The sequence below is a fragment of the Rhinolophus sinicus genome, linkage group LG06, assembly GCF_036562045.2.
Source record: "Rhinolophus sinicus isolate RSC01 linkage group LG06, ASM3656204v1, whole genome shotgun sequence".
Classification (NCBI taxonomy): Eukaryota; Metazoa; Chordata; class Mammalia; order Chiroptera; family Rhinolophidae; genus Rhinolophus; species Rhinolophus sinicus.
The window spans coordinates 15,795,776-15,819,517 of NC_133756.1; the positions used below are offsets into that span (position 1 = coordinate 15,795,776).

Genomic DNA, 23,742 nt, shown 5'->3' on the forward strand with positions numbered 1-23,742 from the left:
CCTCCTCCCACCCTGGCCATCCCTCTGCTAAGCCACTTCTCATCTTGCTCCTTTCTGGACGTCCCTAGATCCTCTCCCAACCCTTCCCCTGCATCTAGTTTTCCTGTCCCAATGGGCAAAGGTCTATTTTTGACTCTCCAGATGCCCAATTCTATAAAAGATGAAAAATGAACACAGAACTGAACTGGGTCCAATTCCTTCATCATCTGTGTGAATGGCTTCAACCTTTCCCCTGAAGGGGAGTCTGCTTGGATCAGCATACTTACAGCAGCCAGACAGCCAGGATGGTCCTTCCTTATCCTGGTGCCACTCAGCTTGGGCTCCAGGGCAGTCGGGCTTGTTGTTATGTCACTAACTTGGACCATAAGCTCTGGACACACCAAACACACCATGTGCGGGCATGTTTCCCTGCCCTTGCTCAGGCTGTCCCCTGCCTGCAATACCTTCCCTCTTGTTCACCGGGTGAAATTCTACAAATTCTTTAGGACTGTGCTTAAGTGTCGCCTCTTCTCTGTAACCTTTCCTGACATTCTCCCTCAGCAGAATGAACAAATTGCTTCCTCCTTTCTGTTTTGTGCAGACTTCTACTAGTGTTCTTATCAACTCATATTAGACTGATTTGCATTTAAGGCTGTCAACCATGAGTCTGTGGGCTATCTGAGGGCTGTGTTTCATTTATCCCTATGTGCCCAGCACCTAGGACAGTGCTCAGCTTACAGGAAGTATGGGTTGAACTGAATTGAAGGGAAATGGGTAAGGCTGAGCCACTGGAATGAGGGTCCAGGTCAGCCAAGATCTTGTAGGAAGCATCTGAGAGGCAATATGGTGCTGGTGAGCTGAAGGGGGAAGCAAACAAACGGCAGGGGCAGGCAAACGGCCATGCTGGTGTATACAGGTTTAATGTTAGACGCAGATGGAAGAGGGTTGTTTTTGACAGGCCACAGGAAAGAAATCAACCTTTAGGGAGCCTCGAAGAATTCTCTCAGAGGAGGAAAAACCTGGCTGGGTCAGATAGACAAGAACATTCAACCTCCATAGGGCCTGGTCCCAGGAAGGATTGGGCTGTGCTTCTTGGGTCCTCCCTACCCTCCCAGGAAGCAAACTTTACCCCAAAGGCTGTTCTTTATCACTCTGACCCACCCATAGCCACCTGTCAAGGGCCACCTCTCACCCACAGGCCCAGGAAGCCTTTGGAAGGCTAGGAGAGACCAGGAAGAAGCTCTTTGCCTATGCAAATCAACCTTGGCTTCCTTGGGCTTTTGCCCTGGTCACTAGGTCTCCTGCATGGCCTGGGGCAGCTGAGCATGTAACTTGTAACCATTTGCCTTTTGTCAACCAAGCTGGCCTCTCTGCCTCTCAAAGTGTCCTCCTAAAGAGGTCCCTGCTCACAGCTTCGGTCTCCTGGGGCAGTCAGGAGAAGTGCTGATGTGTGATCTTAAGTGCTCCCTTAAGATCATACATAGCCGTGGCCCCCTCACTCACCGCACCCCTCCCTCCAAGCTGTAGGCTCTAGATTTGACTTCCCCAAAAGCTGTCCCTCTTTCAACCAACAAATAATGACAGTGTTGACAGTAATAACAACAGATGGCATTAGAGGCACCTCATGGGTTGGGGATCATTATGCCCTCTGGTCAGGTGAGGGTGAGTAAACTGAGGACACTGCCCTAGAACTTAGGCTACAGAGTGTTCTGACCTAGAGTTTCCCCGAGCACTGACTGCAAATGCAGTCCATGCCCTCCAGGCTCTCACATATTAGTGGGGAAAAGACTGCTTGGTGGCCACTCTAGGAGAATGAGTTGGGCATAAAACTGCTGCTTCTCCAGCTTCTGATATTACTATTAAATGGCCCCATCCGTCCATTCAAAAAGTATCAACTGAATGCCCATGGCATGCTAGGCTCTCTTCTAGGTGCTGGAGATCCACATTACCCAGGCACCAGACCTGCCTCTAACCCACATAGGGGCCACCATTGCCAAGCAGCGGGCAGGAGTCAGGTCAGCATGTGAAGAAGAGCTTGGGCTCTGGGACCTGGTAGCCTTGGGCTGGAATTCTGGCTCTGCCATTCACTGGGTATATGACTTCAGGCAAGTTACTTAAGAACTGCCTCAGTGTTCGCAGTTTGGAAGATGGGGCTACTAATATTTCCTTTGTAAATTCTGAAGCATCTGTTTCATTTTTGACTTAACTGCAAGTTCTCCATAGTTTCCTCCCCTCAAATCCATTAATCTTCTCAAAGCCCTAAAGCCCTGATTGTCTCCAACAGTTCTCCACAACCAACAGGATATGGCCTAAATTGTTTAGCAGGCATTTGAGGCTGGCCACAATTCAATTCATTTATTCCACAAATATTTATTTCAGGTTTTCTCTGGGCCAGACTTATGCTAGCACCAAGAACTCATTGGTCTCTGCCCTCCGGAAGCTTACAGGACAGGGAGGACAGTGGCACTGGTGTCTTAAATACATATAATTAAAGAGTGAGATAAAGGGTGTGAAGGAGAAAGATCCTTTTGTGAGAGGCCACAGTAGGTGGGTCTGACCTGTCTGAGGGTACAGAGGGCTTTTCCCTGAGGAAGTGATATTTGAAGGTCAGAAGCAGTGAATTAGGCAATGTGGTAATAGTGAGGAAGAGAAGAGGAAGAAAGATTCAAGCACATGAAATAATGAGTGGAAAGACCCAGAGGCTGGGACTCAGAGAACCAGGGAGAAAGTGGCGCAAGCTGAAGGCGGACAAAGAAGCAGGGTCTGGGCCTTTGGGGCCTGGATTTTGGTCTCTATCTTGAGGGCAATGGTAGCTATTGAAGGCTCTAAAGCAGAGTTGTAACTGTGAGGAGCAATTGGTGGGATATGTATTTTAAAAACACCCTACATAGAACATGGAGAAAGGACTGGAGGGAAGGGAGAGCGGAAGAGAGGAAATCAGTTAGGAATAGGCCAGGCCAGAGATGAGGGGGCTTTGATAGGAAGGCGATGATGAGGTAGGGAAAGGTATACAGATTTGAGAAAAATATAGAAGGTAGGAGTTGGTGATGAATTGGACTTGGGGAGTGAGAGAAGAGGAAGGTCTTTGGTTTCTGCTGGTGCAATAGGAAGAAGCCAGTGCGAGTCCCAGAGACAGTGGGGAGAGGATGAACTGTGTTGGGCAAGTTGGGTTTGAATTGCTTGTGAGCCTCCCAAGGGCCGATGGTGAGAGGGTAATCACAGAACCCAGACCACCTTTACAGTCTCATTGCTCAGTCTTTGCTCTCCCTGCAAACAGGACTGTTAATCAATTTTAAAGGTCCACATGGGCCAAGCCCTGGAGTCCTCTCTGGGGATGGAAAGGGGATTGGCTCTTTCCCTGCCCTCAAGGACCTCACACTTTAAGAGAAAGAGGAGGAAGCATAATCTCCATTCATTGTGATGTAGGGAGTGGAGGGACTGTGGGAGCAGGGAAGGGCCCTTGGTTCTGCTTGGAGCCCAGGTCAGCTACCCATGGCCACCTGTGGCCATGTGGGACTATTCATCATTCCCAGAGGGTTCTTGCCTCCATGCCTTTGCTGCGGTGGTTCCCGCTTCCTTGAACACCCCTGTCTCCATTTCCATCTGTATATATCCTATCCATCTTCAAAACCTGTCCCAATGCCATTATCTTCAAGAAGCCGCCTTTTCTCCTTCCAGTTGCAACCTTTCCACTGTACTCCCAAGGCATGCTGTACATCTGATTAATACTCTCATCACACGTAGTGTTAGGCATGGTTACTTGTATCCAAATGTAGCTCCCCACTGTTAGGTCAGCTACGGGCATGGTCAAAGCCGCCGGGAGCCAAGTCATACCCCTCTGCCAAGTCAGACCCCTCCTCGCAAGATGGAAACTGGGGCCCCTGACGTTTCCCCGAAAAGGCAGCAGACCCTGGTGCGATAAACAACTCCGGATACAGCCCCTCGCACCCGTTCTGTACTGGGGGGAGGGGGCCTGCTCATCTGCCACCTCACTCAGCCAACCCCCACCCCAAAAATCGCATATATGCCTCCCTCGCTCTGCCGGGGCCTGACTTCACCGGCCTGTCTGCGGACCGGTGAACCTCGCCCGGCAGCGCAGAATAAAGCACTCACTTTTCTCAACCCGCCTGATTCTCTTAGCCTTATTATCTCCCAGCAAGCCTTACACCCACCAGCTGGAGAGATCTTCCGGGGCAGGGGTGTGATTTTTCTGTGTCCCCAGGGATGGGCACTGAACGGTACCGCCACAGTTGCAGCATAAGCCAAGTAAGGGGGCGTTTTCTCTGAGGTCCTTATAAACATTTGGGCATGCTCAGTGTCGTTCATTAGTCCCTAGAACCAGTCCCCTCACCCACTACTCTCTAACCTTCTGATACTCCCTCACTTTGGGAGTTTTTAATCTCCAGGTCTTTCTCTCCTTCTCCAACCTTCTTCGCCCCCCAACCTTTATCATTTAGCAGCCGCAGCAGCATCAGGCTTCTTTCAGCAAATAGACCCAGGCTTTGTGCGGGAGCTGTCAGAGAGCCGGGGACTTGGCTCCTTTAAGAGTGACCAGAGAGAAGGCGTGGTCTGCGGAAAGCAGGCCTGAAAGGAGGCGCGGCTCCTTTAAGAAGCGGCCCGCAGACTGAGAGGAGGCCCAGCTGGTAGGCAGGGAGGGGCGCGGTCGCTTTCGGGGCTGCGGCACCACCCGGAGCGCCCCGATTCTTCGAAGCGGGGCGCGTCTGCTTTAATCGGGGTGCAAGGAGTATGGGAGGGGCGGGCGTCACATCAGCCACCACGTGTAGGCCTCTCTGCTGGTGCGGAGGCGGTGGCCCCGCCCCCGCCCCCTGCCGTGGAAAAGTACCGGGGCGCCCAGGTACCCGCCCCCTTGCCCCGCCCCCGGGCCGGCTCCGGCCCCTCCCGGCCTTCTGGGCAAACCCCCCTCCGGTCTGGCCCTGGCCCCACCGCCTTCTCCCGCCCCGCCAAGGCTTAGGAGTGCCGGACGCCAGCTGGGGGTGGGCGCCCCGGGCTGCTAGGCCTCTGCCCTCACCTGTGGCCGCCCAGGCCCGCCCTACAAACATCCAGAATAAAGGTTGGGTTGGGGAGCGCGCGGATTCTTCCCAGGGCAGCAGCCCGCAGAGAACTCCACGGCCATAGTCTCTGTCCAAAGCCGTGGCCGGGAGTCGCAGACAAAGAGAACCCGAGGGCGCCAGGACCCCAGGCGCGGCTTCCCGGGGCCGGCGGGCGCGCGGGAACCTGCGAGGGCCAGCAAGTGGGCGGGCAGATAGGGAGGCAGGCCGGCTGCAGGGGCCAGATAGGCAGCCAGGCCAGCCGGCGGTGCGAGGAGATGGAGTCGGAACCCGCATTCGGGGCGCAGACACGGCCTGCGGGTTCCCGGCCCCCGCAGACCCCGGCGCGCAGACCCACTGGCGCCTCAGACGGACGGTGACACTCTGGTTCCGGTGCTACCAGCATAGCCTTGCGCCCGCCGCCCCCGACCGAGCCGGCGTCGGCACGCAGCGCCCCCACTCCAGGAGCGGCCCCCCACCCTCAGCCGCCGTTCCTGCTGCTACGGCTTCTTGGTGACAGTGGTGACACCCAGACGCGCGCACCTACCCCGACCTTTGCGGCGAGACAGACATCCCCGTGCATGCACCCACACTCTTACCCACAGATGCCCGCATGCTTGCGCGATCTCTCACACACACACACATACACGCACACGCACGCACGCACTCTAGTCCTGGGGCTCAGTCCTGCGGAGCCACCAAACACCCAGACCGACGGCAAGACAGACAGAGGTGCGGGCCGCAGCGCCCGCTTCCCTCAGCCCCCTTACCATGCTGCAGCCCCCAGCCCAGGCGTGCTGGGTCCGCACCGCGGTGCGCCCAGGTGGCTTTCTTAAAGGGAAAGTTGCATCAGCCTCCCGAGGCTCGGTGCCGCCCGGAGTCAGCCCGCCCCGCCGCGCTGTTCGCGGCTCGTCCAGAGCTTGTTGTGTTTTGGTTTCGGGGAGGCGGGGGCCAAGAGTTTGGTGAAAGTTTGGAGAGTGGAGAAGGCTTGGGAGACCTAGCCAAGTCCCTCCCCTCCCTGAACAGCTCCCCTGGCTGCCCAACCCCCCCATCCCCACCCTCCTGGCCGACTTCTCAGGCTCCTCCTCCCAGGGAATAAAATTACAAGTCGCTCCAGCTTTCAGATGATTGATCCCTCACGAACCCCTGGGAGTGGGCTCCACAAAGGATCCCCCTTCTCGGTTCCTCCAGCTGGGGCCCTTGGAGAAAGCAGATGTCGTCCCCTTTGGGCTAGGCTGGAATGAAGCCAGAAGGCCTGGGGCACTTCGGGGGGCTGGGTCTCGAGTTAGCCTGCCAGGCCCCCGGCCTTCTGCGCCTGCGTTCCCCCTAGAGAGAAGTCAGAGTAAATTCCATTCCCTTTGGAGCAGCGCAGCTAGGGACTGTGGGCACAGATGGGTAAGGCCTGGGTCGTACTTCTTGGAACTGGAATTCTGGGGGTAATCCTTTCTCCAGGGACCCTACTTTGACCACTGGTTTGGTCAACCCTACTCTGACCATCGTGTTACAGGGGCTGCAGACACCACCCTGGGCCCCCTCTTCTCTCCCTGGGGAGACAGACCGGAGTTCCAATACCAGCTAAAGGAGACTTTATTAAAAGGAGCTTTAGTGAACCTCAGTTTCCTCCCCTGAGAAATGGAGAGGATGAGCTAAGGTAATGCAGATACTTCTATGTGAAACACATAGCTCCAGGCTTCCTCCAGGCAGTAAGCTTGGCAGTGGTGGAAAGAGGCTCCCACATTTGCTTACCTTGTGAGAGCCACCAGCTTTCAGGGAGAAGGGCCAGTTAATACTGGCTGCCAGAGGAACCGTTGTTGTCCCAGCCTGAGTGGGGCATATCCTTGGGAACAGGCCGTCTGCATCCTGAGTCCATTCCTCACTGTTGTCTGGTAGGAAACAGGTTTTGTTTGTTCCCTGGGGACAATCAGCCTCTAAGAAACTGATGCACACATGCCAAACTAGCACAAGATCAATCGACGAGTGAGAGTCCACTTTATCAATTTACAATAAGAGGCAATGAGCAAGATAGCAGGTATCAGGCACAGATGCTTCCTGCTGATGGGACTCTCAGGTCATACACAGTGTACTCTCCAGGTCTTCCCCAGGGCCCTACCATCTTGGAGCTTACAATCTATTCACATTGGAGACTTGATCAGATCTAGGAACATGTGTTGGTCTCATCAGCAAGATTATTTTCATTTTCACTTTGTCCTCAAACCTAGCAGATATAGCATGTTCAGGATTTATGTTCTCCTATGAATGAATTGCAAGCGTGCTTGCGCCTCTGCCTGAGCAGTCTGTTATGTCTGGATTTGTGTAGGTGGATCTGTGTGTGTGGAAGAGGGACTGTGTGTGCACTGCAGCCGCTCTGTATAAGTGGTGCATGTGCCAAATTCTGGGGACTGGGCATATCTGATCCAAGCCTCTCCTGCCAGGACATGAATTCTGCTTCTGGTCTCTCCCTCCCCTCTGAAGCTTGTCAAAAAGGGCCACCACACAGGGAAGGCAGGAAGGAGGCTATTGGAAGAGGCCCCGGGTAGAGGAGTAGGGACAAGGAAGAAGGTGAGAGGGGGGACAATGACCTCCTTCCCCTTCAAAGTAGAAGACTGGGGGTAGCAGTGGGCCGAGAAGAAGACACTGAGAATGTCAATGAAGGTTCTGAGAATTGTCATGGCCCAGGGAAAGTGGGACTTCCCACCTTACCTTAGAGACTATGAAGGGAGGCAGGAGAGGTGTTCAGTGTGCTCACAGCCAGACTCCCTGGAGGCCCTCGGCGCAGGAGAGGTGGGGCAGGTGTTCAGGATTCAGCCCTTAGGAAGAGAGACAGTTAGGATTAATCTGGGTTCAGTCAGGCAGCATAGCACCTTAGCCCCTGGGGTAGGGGAAAGAGATTTTCTCTGGGATGTTTGGGGAAGTTAGAGATGTTGCCCATGAGGGTTTATTAGCCAAACAGATGGCAAAACATAAAGTGTATTTGTATACATATAGATTTACGGATGTGTGTATTTTACCCATGTTGACCCAGAAAGGGCTTGAGGCAACCACACAATGAGTTGAATCCCGAGAAGCTTGGGAGAAAAGATTTCATTTGAAAAGATATTTCCACAAGACAGGGACTAGAGCAGCTGGTTTTTTTCCCAACCAGAACGATGTCCCAGGGGAGGCAGGTCTGGGCTGAGCCTAGGTCAGAGTTCCAAAGGCCTTCATCCCTAGCTGTGCACTCCTGGCCCTGGGCAGCTGGGCCACGGGGTGGGAGAGTAGGGGGCTCAGGCCTGAGGACAGGAGGAGGACTACTGGGGTCAGACATCCCTCTGGTCGCTTCTGCTGGGGCAGGCAGCCAGCGAGGCGCCACCTGCTGTGATCTAAGGTTGTCTCAAAGCCTCGAGTAACAGTGCTATTTCCTGGGAGGACTGCATCCCCCGGAGCTGCGTCAGATCCCCCGGAGCTGACTGGTTTCCTCAGTTGTTGTCAAGAGCCTGAAGGATCAAAGCCTCTGCTGGGACTCACAGAATCAGTGTAGTGTGTCTGGAGGGATTAGGGATCAGGCCAGATGTGGGCCACTTCTGGAGGGCACTATAGGAGCTGGCAGCTTTGGGCACCTTGGTGGAGGGGTGCTGAGGGACCCAGCTGAGAAGTTGGGGGAGGGTGGACATTGCTTTGAGTTGCAGTCTGGCCTGTCCAGTGGTTTTCACCTCATTGGAACCCCAGGAGCTGGTAGTGGCCCCCTGGTCTGTGCTGTCAGGTTCTTCCTCCCTGGAAGTTGGAGCACAGTGGTCAGTGCCCAGCACCTTCTCTCCCCTGCTCCCGCTGGAGGAGCAGGTGAGATTGGGTCTAGATCCAAGAGCTGTCTCTGGGGCCCCATGTGCCTCTCGGCCCACTCTGTTGTGCTTTCCCTGGCCCTGGTCCATGGGGGCATCACGAACCAATCATGGGGCTCAGAATAAAGTTCCAGATTGGCCCTCAGTGGTTCCAGGTAAAATTAGGCATACACGTGGGAAACACTGACTTTGGCCCTGCGTGCGGGCAGCCCTAATGTCTAGAGCATTCAGTGCCCAGACACCTAAATACCTTCGAGATTCTAAAGTCCAGAATTCCCAATGCCAAGGGTGCCAGAGCTCCCCACACTGTAGAAAACCCCAAACTCGGAGTCCTCGATACCTAGAGCCCCCAGTGCCCAACACCCAGGAGACCTAATGCCCAGGGTGCTCAACGTCTAGACCATTCAATGTTCTTAACAGCGAACTTTCAGAGTGCCAGTGTCCCGATTCACTGGAAAAGAACCTGGAGAGGAGGAAGTGGTGCCCCTGCATGACTCAGGTCCCTTCAGTGACTGGTGTTGTCTGGAGAGTGGCCATCCATGAGGTTGGGGTTGGGGGTGGTGCTGGAAGCAGCACCAGTGCTTCTTTGATACTCCCATTCTGAGCCTTGAAAGGTCAAGAGGATCTGAGGCTTTTCCTCCAGCCTCAGCTCTACCCGTGTCATGGGACCTGTGTAATGAACGTCCGTTTACTCACCAGTTCTGTGTGCTGGGTCTTGTGCTAACCCCTAGGAATCCCACCATGAGAGAAAAGGGGATCCTGCTCTTCTATGAGTCGTGCGACAGTGTGCCTGTTTATGTGTCGCCGGGGGTCAGCCTGTTGCCATCTGTGGCCCGTGTGTGGCTAAGGTCATGACTGTGAGAATGAATGGCTGTTGGCATATAATGGGGTTGGTGTGAGGCTGTGAGCACAGACTGTGTCAGCAAGTTGACACGTGTGACTGTCCGAGCGGGTCTGACTATGTCCATCTGTCTGGCCATCCTTATAACTCCTCCCTACCTCACTGCGTTTCCAAGGGATAGGTTATAAGGCCCCTCTTCCCTTTGCCCCCCAGGTTCTGAGGCTCAGGCCTCCCTGTGGGGAGCGGAGGGATGACCCCCAGAGCCACCCTGCAGCAGGCCTGGAGATTCCTCCCACCGCCCTTGCCCCTGCTGGACCGGAAGCTTCTTTGGTTTGGGAAGACAGGAAGAGTGGTGGCTATAAATGGAGCAGCCAACACCAAAAATAGCCATGCACCCTGGGGAGGGTCCTCTGACACCTCCCTCTTCCCAATGTACTCAACCTGGCCTGTTGACCTGCAGCCTGGGTAGGCTCCTGTCTGACTCTACTTCCCCAACTCTTATCTAAGTAACCCCTACAGATTTGAAAGAGGAACAGAGCAATGACGTCACTACAAATTATGACATCATCGGGAAGTATGACTTCACAGGGAGTGACACCAGGCTCCTGGTGTAGGGCTGCCTGGATGGGTGGGGCTCCATCTGTTGGCACCTCCCCACAACTCCCAGCAGCTGGGGATGGTGGGGCTGGATAAGACCATGCTCGAGGGCCCTACCTTGTCTGTCTCCCACACATGCCTGATAAGCCTCTTACCATGGACTGGCCCAGGGAGCAGGCTGGAAGAGGGGAAAGGGTCAGCTGGGGCTGGCTGAGCTCCAGGGCAGACAGTCGGGGTCAGAGAGTGCTGGCAGAGCCCTGGGAAGAGGGAGAGGAGGGGTCCCTGGGACAGCAATGTAGAGCAGTTGTTAGGAACATGGGTTCTGAAGCCAGGCTGCCTGCATTCATATCCTAGGTCTTCTACCCAGTAGCTGGGTAAACTGGCACCTTGGTTTCCTCAATATTCCTCAGTAGAAATACTATTAGTAGTGACTATCAATCATAGTATTGTTGTGAGGATTAAGTATGTGTGAAGTAGGCATAGAAGAGGTCCTGGTGTGGAGGAAGTATTCGTCTTCCTTCCTAGGTGAGATCGGGATGCCCCCTAGGTGGTACCCACCTTACCCAGCAGCACATTCGGGTGGCCTGGGTCTCACTGGGGGTGAGTATATGGAGCTACATGGCCCCACATACATCCCCACACCTTCCCAGTCTGCACACACTTTAGGAATCCTTTCCAGGAATCCTGGCCTTTCTAGCACGGTTTCCTGCCGAAACCTCCACGGACCCTTTGGAGCCCTGGTGCCCTCTGGTGACAAAAGCCATACATGGCAGTTACAGCTGGATCCCCAGGGCACGTCTGGCCAGACAAGTTGCTGTCACTTAACTAGTTATTGTGTGTCATCCCCACATCAAGTTTAAAAGGTAGGAATTATCTCCATTTTCTAGAACTAAGATTCAGGCTAAATCATTTGCCCAAGGTTATAGAACCAGTAAGTGATAGAACTTGAACTTCAGCCCAGGTTGGGCTGTCTCCAAAAATCTACGCTCTCACCTTGTGAACAATATAAATACATAGTCACATGGCACCCCAGTCGATGTGAGGTTTTATGTGCCAGACTGATAGTTTGAGTGAAACTATGATTGGGTGTGTATGGCCGTTGAAATTCTCCAGCTTCACAGTCATAAAACAGTTTGAATTGGTTTTGAGCACAATAGGGTTGATGTTTGACTATTGGGACTTTTTGTGTAGCCTTCGTGTGGTTTTCTGATTGCATTGTGTGAGTATAACCGTGGTTGGGCTTGCCATTTATGTTGTGTGAAATTAGCCATGGCAAAGTATGTGGCTCATTCATCAGCATGGGTGTGTGTGTGTGTGTGTGTGTGTGTGTGTGTGTGTGTGGTGTAGGGGTGTGTGGCTAGTGGGACTGTATGGGGGAAGGTGACAGAGGGCCCTGAGTTCCCAGCACCACTTGCCTTTGCAGTCCCAGGACTGTGTCTGCTCACTATGACACACATGATGGATTGCTTCACATGCCTGATGAACTCCCACGGGCCTTCTCCGTCCGTCCCTATTTCTCCCCTCTCCCACCTCTTTTTTTTTTTTTTTTTTTTTTTTGTGGAAGTAAAGCAAATAATACCACAAATGGAGTCGGTTTTCATTTTTTTTTCCATGGGATATTTGTGAAAGCATTTTACAAACCTTTGAGTGATATCTCAAAAAAAAAAAAAAAAGTCATTTAAAAAGGAAAGTAAATATGGCTATTTTAATTCTTTAATTTGAATGTGAGTATTGGTTCTCATTTGTTCTCAGGGTGGTATTTACAGATTCTGGGGGTCTCCAGGACCCTTACAGGGGATCCACAAAGCAAAAACCATTTTCATAGTAATACTAAATTGTTACTTGCCAAGTTACTTGTGCTGATGATGCAAGAGCTGCAGTGGGTAAGGCTGCTGACACCCAAGTAGGAATCAAGGCGTGGCTCCCAGCTGAGCTAGCAATCCTGGTACTTGTCTCTGCCAGGATGCGTGCACAGTTAAAAAAACAAAAAAACAAAAAGAACCTCCAAAAACAAAAACAAAAAAACAGCCAATTTCACTTAGAAATGTCCTGATGAAGCAGTAAAATTATTAATTTTATTAACTTTCAACTCTTGAATACATGTCTTTAATATTTTGTGTGACAAATGAGAAGTATATATAAAGCGTGTGTGCTGCATACTTAAGTATGATTGTTATCTCAAGGAAAGTATTTACATGGTTGAGTTGTGAGCTGAAAGTTACTTTTCTCACTGAATGATAACTTTACTTAAAAGAATGAATGACAAAAAGTAGTTATTCAGAACTGGATTTTCTGGAAAGTGAATGAAGTGAGCCTGTCACTTTAAGGAAAAACAATGTTTGTTGCCAATGATGAAATTAGAGCTTTCAAGTGAAGATTAGAATTTGGAAAACTTTTATCTGCTACCATGAGTTTGAAAACTTCCCAAATTTGTTGAGATTGGTAACAACATTAATGAATGTGTGGGCTTGTTTTTTTCTCCATTATTAAATGAAATGGTTCAGTATTTGGGAGATTGCATAACTCAGTGAACCAATATTTTTCAGTGCACCAAATAACTAATACATGATATTTTAAAAATCATGCATGAATAAAAGGTCCATTCAAAGGGCATGACTGACCAATGGATTTTAATGTAACAGAATATGGAAAATTCACAGTTTCAGATTCCATACTGCAACTAACCTTTAAGAAACTCCACCTCTCGGAGGGTGGGGGGTGGGAGATGAGGGTAAGGGGGATCAAATATATGGTGATGGAAGGAGAACTGACTCTGGGTGGTGAACACACAATAGGATTTATAGATGATGTAATACAGAATTGTACACCTGAAATCTATGTAATTTTACTAACAATTGTCACCCCAATAAATTAAAAAAAAAAAAAAAGAAAGAAACTACACCTGTCAAGTTTTGGTATAGTATCAAAGATGAATATTCACAATTAACTGAGAAGGCTATTAAAATGCTTCTTCCTTTCCCAACTACATACATTGTGAGGCTGAGTTTCCTTCACATATTTCAACCAAAATCTCATATTGCAAAAGACTGAATGCAGAAGTGGATATGAGAACCTAACTCTCTTCTATTAAGCCAGACATTAAATAGATTTACAAAAGTGTCCACACCAACAACAACGCCACTGTCCTCACTAAAGCCTTTGTTTTGGAAAATACATAGCTATTTTTAATGTGTGTTTTTTTTTGTTAACATATAATACAATTTATATTGTTATTTTGATTAATACATATTTTAAATTTCAGTTTTAATTTCAAATACAATGAACATCAATAGATAAAACCCACTTAAATAAAACTCTTTGGGTCCTCAATTGTTTTTAAAAGTGTAAAAGGGGTTCTGAGATAAAAAAAAGTTTGAGAACTACTGAATTAGAATTTTATTTTTTCAAAAAGACAACAAAAATGTATTATAAACATTTAACTTGCTAAGAGACTAGATCTTAATTGTTCTTACCACCACCAGATAGATGTGTTAGCGAACACTACAGTGGCAATCATATTGCTATATAAATGTATCAAATCAATATTTTGCTCATTTTAAACTTACACAATGTTATATGTCAATTATATCTCAATTTTTAAAAAGCGTTTACTTTTTTTTGTCCTGGCCCTTTGTTATTATTAAGGTACTATTGGATAATAAGCTTGTTTTACTGCTTACATTATAATGCATATAAGCTACAGATTTTCAGTCAGTTCCCAGTGAGGCTGCAGGCATTCTCTCTCCCTTGTGGAATGTGTATGTTGTCACCTTTTCCTGTTGAGCCTAGCCTTCCCTAATAAGAAGAAAAATTGATCCCTCAGTAGCTACCGCCTCCAGGACTGATAACATCGCTGGCTGGCTGGGCTCTACACAATTACTGGTGTTCTTGCTTCATTTCATCTCTTCTGTTTCTAAGCACACTTGTAAAAAAAAAAAAAAGAAGCTATTATTTATTGAGTACATTCTGTGTCAAGAACTTTACATTCATTTACTCATTTAATCCTCACAATGACTCTACAAGTTGGGTACTATTTTGTAGATAAGAAAACTCAACCCCAGAGAGGTTAAGAGAAACCTCTAGAACTGTAACTGACCTTAAATGCCTTTTAATTTATACATTCAAAAAGTTATTTATCTAAAGTTTGGTACTTTAACAGTTGTTTTTAGTAACAAGTTACCATTAAAAGGAAACACCAGCACAAGTCCTCACTGGAGCCCCACCTGAGCCCTCACATTTGGGCCCTTGCCCCTGAACCCCCACTGAAGCCCAAGTCATGTTTAGGTCATGTCTGCCCCAAACCTGAACGCTTGCATGGTGTGTTGCCTGGATTTTTTCTGAGAACCTTTATGCTAAACCTTCACAGCCCATCCTCCCCACTGGAACCTCTTTGAGCCTTTACCTGGGGCAACATCCGTGAGCTCCCCACCTGAGCTTCCATACCTGAGCCCCTTGATCAGCCTTCACACCAGAACCCTGCACTTGAGCATTGAGCTACAGGGGGATTCAGACTCTGAGAGCCCCTCTCAGGGAGCAGCTGAGGAGCCTGGAGGGTGAGGGCGGTGGGTGGAGATGGGCGTGAGCTGAGAGAAGCAGGAGTGGAGATGAACCATGGGCTTTTAGCTCCCCCTCCTCCATGGTCAGGAATGTTCCCAGACAGTGCTAACCTCTCACCCCAACCCGCCTCAGCTCAAGGATCCACTGTCCCCACCACTCCCCACTTCAAGGACTAACAGCCGCTTCTGGAGCAACTGGGGCATCACCATGGCAACCAGGCCAGGCCATCTTGGGGGGAGGGCACTTTAAAGTCTTTTATTGCCCCCAAACATAGGCCTGATTCTCTCATATTGGTAATGCTCAGGTGTGTGTGTGTGTGTGTGTGTGTGTGTGCGCGCGCGCGCGTGCTCGTGCTCTGTGGATTAGGGGGTCCAGAAGAGGAGGGACCATCCTCTTTCCACCATGTCTCTTAACTCACAGATGTTTCTCTGGTCTCAGCCAGATCCTTCCTGAGACAATCTAATGGGAAATTAAAGCTCTCTGTCCAGGGAACCCCAAGCCGCCCCCCCATCACTCTAGATGCTGGTATGTGTCTCTTACCTCCTCCTAGCATGCAGGTAGCAGGGCTAGAGGGGAGGCTGGGAGGGTATGCCCTCTCGCTCCCGCTATTCCCCACCCCACGTGGTGTATCAGGAATGAGATTTTATCGGTGCACTGCCTGATGGAGTAATACAAGAGTGAATGTGGCGGTGAGGCTGCTTATGGCTTGGTGACTTAGACGCCTTGTGTGGGTGATTAGCTGTCACGCTGGGTCTAAGCTCCTTACCCTCAGAATTTAGCCTCCCCATCCCCAGGTCTAATGGGGGGGAGGGAACTTGGTGGGTCCGCAGTGACCCATTTAGCGTAACTAGCTGTGGCCTTGTCAGGGGTCAGGCCCTTTTTTTTTTTAAAGATTTTATTGGGGAAGGGGAACAGGACTTTATTGGGGAACAGTGTGTACTTCCAGGCCTTTTTTCCAAGTCAAGTTGTTGTCCTTTCAATCCTAGTTGTGGAGGGTGCCGTTCAGCTTCAAGTTGTCCTTTCAGTTTTAGTTGTAGAGGGCGCAGCTCAGCTCCAGGTCCAGTTGCCTTTGCTAGTTGCAGGGGGCGCAGCCAACCATCCCTTGTGGGAGTTGAACCGGCAACCTTGTGGTTGAGAGGACACACTCCAACCAACTGAGCCATCCGGGAGCTCAGTGGCAGCTCAGCTCAAGGTGCTGTGTTCAATCTTAGTTGCAGGGGGCACAGCCCACCATCCCTTGCAGAATTCGAGGAGCTGAACCGGCCACCTTGTGGTTGAGCGCCCACCGGCCCATGTGGGAATCGAACCAGCAGCCTTCGGAGTTAGGAGCACAGAGCTCCAGCTGCCTGAGCCACCGGGCCCCTGGCCTGAGGCCTCTTTTTGTCTCTGTCTCTGAGTCTTTGCTTCTATGGGTCTCTCTGCCCCTCCCTGCCTTGCGTTGTGCATCTTTGTTTCTGTCTCCTTGTCTCTGTGTGTTTTTTGTGACTTGTCTCTGTGAAGAGCTCTGTGGCCCTGACTACGTGAAACTGTGGTTGGTGACATAGGGTATGGACCACTGGGTAATGGGTTATGCAGATCTCAATGACAGCACTGTGGTAACAGGGAGTCTTGGGGCACAGACTCGTAGGTGACATGGGGTTGTAGACAACACGGAGTCTAGGTGGCTGTGCATTGTGGGTGATCCAGGGTTTGAGGAACACTGGGTTATTTGTATTTGACACGCAGATTGGGTGACCCTGAGTTGTGGCTAACACAGGATCTGAGTAACTCAATGATAGTCATTCGGAATTTGGGAGGCAGTAGAGCGGCAGCAGTGCTTCTCAACTGGCAGCATTTTTGCCTCTCACCCCCTGGGGACATTTGGCTATGTCTGCAGACATGTTTGGTTGTCATAACTGGGGGGAAGGTGTGTTATTAGCATCTAGTGGGAACAGGCCAGGATGCGGCTCACAGGATAGTCCCCACAACAAAGAATTAGCTGGCCCAAATGTAGAGTGCCGACTCTGAAGCTAGACTGGCCAGGTGGAAATCCGGCTCTTGCATTCTGCAACCTTGGGCAAATTTTCTCATCTCTAACACAGAGCACTCAATACCTTACTAAGGTTGTCAGGATAACTGAGTCGCTACTCGTATAGTGTTTAGAATAGTGCCTGACACATAATAAGTGCTGTTTATTGACTCCTCTCTGGACAGGAGAACCGTAGAGCTAGATTCAGGGATTCAGACATACTCTCCCTTTGTCCTTACAGCTATTACTTCAGGCAGGCTTCTTCCATTACACGAAACCACATGGCCAAAAGCAGCTACAAAAAGCTTCCGTCATGCAGGGCTTAGTGATATCAGAGGACAAGACATAAACTTTTCCCTTGTAAATTCAGAAGGCTGGCTCTGATTGGCTCAGCTTTGGTCATGTGATCACCCTTGTTTTGCAGGGCACCACGATTGAGATCAGAATCATCTGATTGGGGAAGGAAATTTTTTTCTGCAGGAGAGAGGGTGCTGTTACCAAGGAGGGAAGGGCTGCTGAGTAGGCCAAGATGACACATGTCCCTTCACCAGTTGTGGGTGAACCTGAGCTGACACAGCGTCTGATCCATAAGGATATGGATGACATCATGGTACACAGTGGCTTCTGTGAGCTAAACTGTTTATTATTGTTATTATTTTCAGTTACAGTTGACAGTAAATATTATTTTATATTAGTTTCAGGTGTACATAGTGGTTAGACATTTACTAGTGGTTAGACATTTATGTAATTTATGCAGTGTTCCTCCCGATTAGTCTAGTACCCACCTGGCACTATACAGAGTTGCTGCGACATTATTGACTGTATTCTCTATGCTACACTTTACATCTCCGTGACTATACTGTAACTACCTAATCTGTCTTAACATCTCAGAAATAGTCAAGTCTGTTGACCACTCTCCTTCTTATCACACTGTTTTCTCTAGCTTTTTTTGACAACATAGTCTCTTAATTTAATTCCTTTCCCTCTGGTAGCAATTTCTCAGTCTCCTTTGCTGTTTTCCTCTCTCCTACCAAGTCTGGTAGTGGTGGAAGTGGTCAAAGCTCAACACCAGCCTCTCTCCTCTTTGTCAGCTCTTCTTAAATGGCTCATCATGATGACTCATCAGAAACTTTAAATTGGTATTATGGGAGTATTTACACCACAGAATATGAAAATGCTACAAATCAGAGTTTCTTGTTTTTCTTGGAGACACAATAGTTACACAGTTACCAGCACACCACTGCCCAGTACCATTGTCTCGAAAACATGGTTTTATTCAGATTTTGTCTTCATCCAAACAACCCTATGTCACTCAAATCCTTCCTCAACTATAACCTAATTTCACATACAACCCAGTGGTGTCCTGCAACTATTTTAATCCCAGTTTAATTAATCCTGAACCCATTTCCATCCAGAGTGTGCATCTCCCACAGTCATTTGCCATCCAATATTTTCTAGACACTGTCATCAACAACACAGAATCACTCTTACCAAGTTGCATATAACCCAATGTCATCACTAGCTAATGTGACACAGATTTGTGCCATCCAGACACTCCTTACGTAATTCATTGTCACCCAGTCCTGTTGTATGTAGAAAAGTTACTAATATTCCATTTAGGATGCACGTACCTTGGAGTATAAGAAAAATAAAAAGGTGTCGGTTTATGTATGAGGAATTTTTCACAAGATTTGGTAAGGGATAACAATAGCCAACACTTACTGAGTACTTACTAGTACGAGATAAGTTCTAAGCACTTTATATATTATTAGGTTGGTACAAAAGTAATTGCGGTTTAAAAGGTTAAAAATAATTGCAAAACCCGCAATTACTTTTGCAGCAATCTAGTAATTCATCATGTAAGTATATAGTAACTCTTCTGATCTTTACAACAACCCTGTGGAGTAGATACTTACTTTCCTCTTTAAACAGGAAACCGAGGCACAGAGGTTAAATAACTTGCCCAGGTCCACATGGCTAATAAATCGCAAACCCTGGATTTGATTCAAGGTAGTGTGGCCTAAAAACAGGCCCTGTCAACGCCACCATCTTGAATATATTTATGTTTAGATATGTTGGTTTTGATTTTTAAATGTACAATAATGTTGTATTAGTGAGCAAGGATTGGTCATAGAAACGTTTTCATTACAAAAGTTTGTTCATTTTTGTTTTTGCTCAGATAAAGCAGTTGTGCTAATAGCATTAAGTCACCCATTCCTCTGAGTGAGTTAACGGTTTTTGATATAACAAGCTTGGGGAGAGAAAGCAATAAAATCTGGCTCTGTGATGAGTGGGGGTGTAGGAGGGAGGAGGAAGAGGCAGAGGAGGGAAGTGGCGGTGACCAGAACTAGTCTAGATAGGACCCAGCCTGGTCAGGAGATGGTACTACCATGGTTGATAAATCCTTTATGTTTGGATGATGACCCAAGACCCAACTCAGCCTTTTGACTTTTCCTTGGAGCATTAACAAATATCCAGCACAGTCAGATCAACCTTACTAATAACACATCTGCCATCAGTCACATACATCTTCAGGAAAAGAATGCCTGGATCTTGAGACTATCTCGCCCCTGGAACCAAGGGCGCGAGACTAGGGGCACGGATAGGGGTGCTACTTCCTTCCTTATTCATGTCACCTATTTCCTCCTTAGGTGCTTAGTATAAGGAATAATGAGATAGAAAAATATGGGTGGCTTAGATAGGAAGAGGAACCTTCCCCTGGGAATCCAGAGAAGCCATTCTACAACAAATTGCTCTCAGAGGTGGGGTTATAGTACCCTCTAGCGGCCACTTTTGGAATTTATGCAATATCAGATTTTGGATGGGGCAAATTAATGTAGGCTAAATCCATCAAGGGCAAGGTTATTTACCAGGGGGCTGGCCTCAAAGTGTTTGGAAAACAGGCCCATAGGAGATCTGTGTGTGTGTGTGTGTGTGTGTGTGTGTGTGTGTGTGTGTGTGTGTGTGCTGAGAGCTGTATGGCTTCTCCTAACTTCATGCAAAAGTCAGGGAAATGGTTATAGAGGCAAAATGTGGGAGTAGCTGATGACAATAGCCCAAAGATTTTGTTTAAAAACATAAGAAAACTAAAAAAAAACAAAAAACAAAAAAACATAAGAAAACTGAAGGCTCTGGAGATAGGAACTTTCCCCCTCTTCTAAAGTAGACTGAGGTGATTTCAATACGAAGGCATAGCCAGTAACTTTCCAAGCAGAACTGGATGTGTGCCTGGTGATTCTGGATGTCCAGTTAAGCTGAGAAATACTCTGATTCTACTGATTCCCTTAATTCACCCGGAGCAGATGGAGGACCAAGAAATATCATACCCACAGTTAAATAAAGCGACATGTTTGTCAGAACGGGGCAATAGAAGGTTTTGGAGGGGGAGGGAAGATAAAAGCAGGTGAATTAGAGGTATCTTCTTAACAGTGAATGTTTTTGTCTTTAAATTTGTGTTTAACATTTTCTCCTTCTAAGAAGGTATTATACTCTTTGTGTTTTGAGACTGAAACTTTTTTTGATATGGTTAGATTTAGAGCTAGTTAGTTAAAAATTAGCATTTGGGGATTTAGAAAATATTATTTTTGCTTGAATGGCTTCTCCTAAGTATGTAAATGAATTGTTTTATTGTGAGCCTAAATTTTTCTTGGTGAAATTATCTTTGTGTTTGACTGGCCATGGTACAATTTAATAATAATTTAATTTATGAATACAGTAAGATTTACCTATAAATTAGAGACATTGAAAAATTGACTTATTCTGATTATGATGTTAAGTTGTTTCATTTTGTTTGTGCAAATATGCATATAAACTTTTAATTGAAATCACTCTCACAAAAAAGTACATAAATCATAAATATATAGCTTAATATATCATTACAACTTGAACACATTAGTGTAAGCATAACTGTTTTAATCTGCTTGTGCAGCTATAACAAAATACCGCAGACTGGGTAGCTCGTAGTTCAGACATTTATTTCTCAGTTTTGGAGGGTGGGCAGTCCAAGATCAAGGTGCTGGCAGATTCAGTTCTTAGTGAGGGCACTCTTTTTGGCTTGCCTTCCTGATGCGTCTACACATGGTGGAGAGGAAGGGGGGAGGGAAAGCTCTCTGGTCTTTTCTTGTAATGGCACTAATCTCATCATAAGGACATCATTCTCATGATGTCATCAAACTTAATTACCCACCAAAGGCCACATCTCCTAATACAATTACATTGGGGGTTAGAGCTTCAACATATGAACTTTGGGGGATGCAAACATTCAGTCTATACAAACAACCATTCCATAAAAATGCCTCCTGTCACTTACCCTCTCTATTCTCCCCAAGGCAACCACTATCCTGACTTCTAACCTCATGTAATAGTTTTGCCAGTTTCTGAATTTTATATAGTTAGAATTATATGGAATACACTCTTCTGTATTTGAGATCCACCTATGTAGTTATGTGTAGTACCAACTTGTTCATTTCCATTGCTGTGTAGTATTCCATTGCATTAATACACAATCATTTATCCATTCTAGTTTTTTCAGTTTTTGACTATTATAAATAATGTAAATCTTTTTTTTTTATCATTCTCATTCTCAAAAATATTTAATGGATCTCCATTCTCTTTTTAAAATAAATCTTTTGATGCACATATTTAGGAGTGGAATTGCTATTTCCCAGCATATGCATATGTTCAACTTTAATACCTAGAGAGCATCAAATGGTTTTATATAGAGGTTGTACCAATTTACATTCCTACCAGCAATGTATGAGAGTTCAGCCATAGTAAAAGTATTTACTCCACAGAAACAGGCAATTTCTACAAATCAGGATTTCTTTCTCAGTTGTTAAATAGTTAGTTACCAGCGTACCGCTGCCAATATCCATTATCATAAAGATTGTATGTGCTTTCCAATACTTGGTATTGTTGGTATCCCCTCCCCCCAAAGGAAATGATCAACACATTTTTTGATCGAGGGTGGCCGGTTAGCTCAGTTGGTTAGAGCATGGTGCTAATAACACCAAGGTTGCCGGTTCGATCCCCACATGGGCCACCATGAGCTGCACCCTCCTTAAAAAAAATAACAATAATAGATAATAGTAATATTTTTTAAAAAGCATTTTGTTGAAAAAAAGTTTTTTGATCAAAAAGCATTTTTTAAGGTTTCAAATGCACTTTATTTCTCCAATCATGCTGTATTTTAATGGGTACATAGTGCTTTTACTTGGCATCAGTTATGAGTTGCTTTTGTAACAATTCAGTATTACACTAGCTGGGATGATTACTGATCACTCCATTCCTTTGGGGTGACTCTGCCAACAGGTAACAGGTTCCATTCTATTCCAGTTTGTGTTGCTATATATGTCCACATAGCAACACAGAAAGTGGCTCCACTAGCTAATACAGCATTACCGTATTTGTCATGGAAATCAGGTGTTCATTTCTGGTGGATCTGCCTTGCCATTGCTTGCTGAATGCTTTGAGCTGGGAGACAACTTAGTGCATTTTTGGCCAAGGAAAACATCGAGAAGCTGAAGCCTGCCGACAGAACTGCGGCAAATGCAGTGGCTGGCTTGTTGGAACTTTGCGTCAAATACCTGATCAAAATTTTAATTGAATGTATTTTTAACTCTAATGTAAGACAGAATTTAGAGAGATTGTTTTTATTTTATTAAGATCAAATATACAAGTAGTCAGACATCTCTTATTTTATACACACATATACTCTTGAAATTTAAAAGTGATAACATTATTTTTCAGTCCTTTAAAAATCATATATTTTAATGTCAAGGATGAGGAAAACCAGGACAATCTTACATTGTTGGTGAGAATGTAAGTTGGTACAATCACTTTGGGAAACTGAACAGACATACACTCCATCACCAGCAAATCTACTCCTGGATTTATACCCAACAGAAATGAGTGCCTCTGCCTGCATGGACGAGACTGTGAATGACAGCTTTATTCATGATAACCTGTACGGGAAACAACCGAAATGTCCATCAACAGTAGAATGGGTAAATACATTGCGATGTAGTCATACAATGGAACATTTCATGGCAATAAAAAAGAACAAAGTATGGATAATACAGTAGTCTCCCCTTATCCATGGGCATATGTTCCAAGGACCCCCAGTGGATGCCTGAGACCACGGTAGTACTGAACTCTATATATCCTGTTTTTCCCTATATGTACATACCTATTATAAAGTTTAATTTATAAATTAGGCACAGTAAGAGATTAACAACTAATAATAACATAGAACAATGATAACAATATACTATAATAAAAGTTATGTGGGCCAGCCCAGTGGCTTAGGTGGTTGGAGCGCCGTACGCCTAATGCTGAGGTCTCCAGTTGGATTCCCACATGGACCAGTGAGCTGCGCCCTCTACAGCTAAGATTGTGAACAACAGCTCTCCCTGGAGCTGGGCTGCCATGAGCAGCGGGAGGTTGACATGAACTGCCCTGGGCTGCTGTGTGCTACAGTGGCCTGCAGCCATCGTGAGCGCGCCAGCCAGAGCTGCCGTAAGCTGTTGTGAGCGGCCAACTGACCGATTGCCTCAGCTGTAGGACCAGCATGGGCCAGGGAGCTGTGTCCTACACAACTAGACTGAGAAACAACGGCTTGAACCAGAGTGGGGGGCGGGGGGTGGTGGTGAGGGGGGCAGGTGGAAGAAAAGGGGGGGGAAGTTATGTGAATGTGGTCACTTTTCCTCAAAATATCTTATTGTACTATACTCACTCTCATTGTGATGATATGATATGATACAATGCCTATGTGATGAGATGAAGTGAGGATTTGTGACGTAATCTTAGGTTACTATACTATTAGCGTTACTTGAACACAAGCATTGTGATACCGCGACAGTCAATCTGGTAACCAAGACAGCTAGTTAGTGACTAACA

The 23,742-nt window shown here is 47.4% G+C and overlaps 1 protein-coding gene and 1 pseudogene across 4 annotated transcripts in view; both read right to left on the minus strand.

The window, feature by feature from the left end:
- Positions 1–6,032, minus strand: part of SLC6A9 (solute carrier family 6 member 9) — a 30,929-nt gene extending 24,897 nt beyond the window's left edge. Inside the window, exon 1 of one of the 4 annotated variants that reach the window (XM_019751060.2) lies at positions 5,798–6,032. The gene's annotated coding sequence lies outside the window, so the exon portion shown is untranslated. Of the gene's footprint in view, positions 1–266; positions 286–5,008; positions 5,031–5,626; positions 5,646–5,797 lie in introns of those variants that run through there. The other 3 variants (XM_074334593.1, XM_019751063.2, XM_019751062.2) reach the window with 3 other exon arrangements.
- A 16,082-nt stretch (positions 6,033–22,114) lies between these two features.
- On the minus strand, positions 22,115–22,357 carry LOC109457859 (cytochrome c oxidase subunit 7B, mitochondrial; annotated as a pseudogene).
- Positions 22,358–23,742: the final 1,385 nt, after the last annotated feature.